The following is a 3,113-nucleotide window of genomic DNA, read 5'->3' as shown; positions in this document are numbered from 1 at the left end:
TGGTATTGTCTACTCGTCTATCCAATTTCACTTACGGCTTGGGTAGACCCAAACTTCTGGTAAAAGATACGCGTCCAATATGCTACATAGTGGGACCGAACCCGGGACTTCGTGATTGCGAAAGGAACTGCTTAACAACTAACTAGCTCATGACTGCGTCCATCACACACACACGTACATACATACACATCAATATGTACATACACATGTATACACACACACACACATATATATATCTAAATATATGTGTATATAAATATACCCATAACGTGTGTGTGTGTGAGAGAGAGAGCGCTAACTGTATATGCGCGCGGGCACACAGACACATACACATGCAGCTAAAGTTAATATCCTTTTCCTCACTCACTCTCTCTTTCTTTCTTACTCTCATTCCCCTCTCCATTATCCCTATACTCAAGTAGCTAACTTTAAACAGGGGTGCCAGCGAGAGGAGATGTGCTTGCTACGCTCGCTCCCAGCCTCGAGAGTCTGTTATAAAGAAAGCACATCTCTCTTTTTCTCTCTTTATAATATATATCGTACGGAACTTGTTCGTTAATTGTTTATTTTAACGACAGAAAGTGCGAAGAGGAAAGAATATACAGAAATAGATATAGAAAGAGAGAAGAAAAGTGGAGTATGGAGTATCAATAACATCCACTGACAAAAACCAATTTTTTTTTCATTTCATAGGGATTAACCAAAATACCCAGTCTCCGAAATACAATGAATGAATGAATGGATAAATATACATACATATGGATAAAACAAGTTTAATATATTCCCTTTTTGTGACGAACTGGATTAATATTATGGTTATTGCTACTATAAACATATTTTGAATGCTTCATGGAATTTACATTATTGTTGTTATTACCATTATTATTATTAATAAGGTTAGTGGCTTGTATTTCCGAACTTTTTTTTATTTATTGCTTTTCATGTATTTAATCTATTTCGCTATAGCTTCATAAACTTGTCTTAATTGTTGTTGTTCAGCCCTAGGTAAATCTCGATTGAGTAGGCAAAGGTGTTCGAGCTGAGATCATCCAGTCTCATTTTGTTATGATCTGTATTGTTAAAACAAAACAGTGTTTTTCCTCACCTTTTTACGGTTACAGTCTAGTATGATTTAAGGGCGATTTGGCTTCTATTATCTAGTAGATCATGGGATTGCGAATAAACTGCTTATCCCCCAAGTCCGCTCCGTTCGCGCAGACCTATGTATATTCCGTCCACACCATCTAGTTTAGCTTCTATTTTGACACCCACCTTTTTTTTTTAAGACAGAAGAGTGTGAATTGAAGGGTATTTGGCTAGGTCGATCCACAATATAATTGTTCTTTTGTCTTTCGCCTCCTAATTGAATCGATTTAATTTGAACCGAACCGAAATGGGGAACTGAATCTCGTCTATTTTGCTAACCTCAGTAATAACCTTTCCAATCACTTTTTCTTGTTTGCATCGCTAAAATGCCCAGTAGTTAAAGACACACTTCATCACACATATTGTGGGTTTAAATATATTTGTTTGTTATTGTATGTAGTCTTGTATTGAAGTCATGTTTCTCTAATTATGGAATATATGTGTATGATATGCACACAGTATTTCCTTCCATACACAAGCTCGTGCATACGCAAGCGTGAATTGTCCAACGCATAAACTTGAATTGCTACAAACTTAAATTTTCATATACATGCTAATCTGGATTACCATACACACAGAAACTTGAATAATATCATGCACGTACAGGCATGCACACACGTACCCGTAATCGTCCCTTATACGTGCAGATGTACACAAACACAAAACTCAAACGTCCCATACAGACGACACACAAGCAAAACTTAATTCGTCCCAGACACATGCTTACGCGCACGCACACTCATTCATATGCACACACACACACCACACACACACTCACACTTGAATTTCGGCACTTGCGTAAGTAAATCAGTTTCCAGAATTGCAACTCCCGCACAGAAGCTTGCGCCTTATACATACGTACGTACGTATATACATACATACGCACGCACTCAAGCCTGAGTTATAACATACGCATTCCTGAATTGTCTTGCATACATACTTCTGAATGTATAAATACGATTGAAGGTTTACACATGCACATACATGCAATGTCATACACACAACTGAACTGTCGCACGCAAGCCAAAATTCCCACATACATGCAGATACACGTATAAACATAATTGTCGCGCACACGCTGCTGGATTGTCCTCCCCGTCACTCACTTTCACAAACACACGCACAGATATGTGGGCGATACGCACACACATACATGTATGTATGTGTTGCCCCCTGGTACATACATACATACATACACAGCCATCTGAATTGTCACAGCTGAATTGTCTCGCACACATACCGATGTATGTACGTTTATGCTATTTTATTGTACTTTCCTTCGAAGTAAATAAGTTATTATTTGACGATGTAGTTGTGTAAACAGTAGGGTGCCGGACTACAACATTTATTCTACGTTCTGGGAGGAGTTAGAATCCACCGGAGTAGGTTTTTCCTTTTCATCTCTCCGTGGTCGATAAAATCTACCAAGCGTGTAATACAGTTAAGTAGTGGTTTATGAAATGCTTTGCTGCATTTAGTTACATCTCTGTTTACTAAGATCTGAGTTCGTTCCCAGTCGGGTTAGGCTTTTCTTTTTAAGACTCTGTGGTCGATGAAACAAGTACCAAGCAAGTAATACAATAACAATAAAGGGTTTCTTTTTAACTGTATGGTTCGTCGTTCCGTCTATGCTTGGTTTCTTTGGACGGTTTTTTTAACATGCTAAATGAGAAATTGTTTGCTTAATCCCCTTTCTGGCTACATTGTTCTGTGAGAGGGTTATGGGGACTGCATGCATCACACAGTACAGTATACCCGGTTTTGAGAAAGAGATGGTTAAGAAAAATCACCTTCTCCTATACAAGATTGGTTTTTTATTCGTCGATCCTGGAAAGATGAAAGACAAGTTAGCTTGGCAGAATTTGAATTCAAAATGCAAAAAAGCTGGGAACAGTTACCACAAAGACATTTCCCGGCGTTTTAACCCTTTCTGTATAGCTAAGTTGCAGTCTCCACAATGCCGTTTT

At 38.3% G+C, this 3,113-nt stretch overlaps 1 protein-coding gene across 7 annotated transcripts in view; it reads left to right on the top strand.

The window, feature by feature from the left end:
• The first annotated feature begins 406 nt into the window (after positions 1-406).
• LOC115211793 (roundabout homolog 1) overlaps positions 407-3,113 on the top strand; it is a 703,622-nt gene continuing 700,915 nt past the window's right edge. For 5 of the 7 annotated variants that reach the window (XM_036503450.1, XM_036503452.1, XM_036503453.1 and 2 more), the window contains exon 1: positions 407-896. The gene's annotated coding sequence lies outside the window, so the exon portion shown is untranslated. The remainder of the gene's footprint in view (positions 897-3,113) is intronic. The other 2 variants (XM_029780483.2, XM_036503455.1) reach the window with 1 other exon arrangement.

The sequence above is a fragment of the Octopus sinensis genome, linkage group LG5 (genome assembly GCF_006345805.1).
Source record: "Octopus sinensis linkage group LG5, ASM634580v1, whole genome shotgun sequence".
Classification (NCBI taxonomy): Eukaryota; Metazoa; Mollusca; class Cephalopoda; order Octopoda; family Octopodidae; genus Octopus; species Octopus sinensis.
Note: the sequence above shows the minus strand (reverse complement) of the source record. Positions and strands in the feature narration are given on the sequence as shown.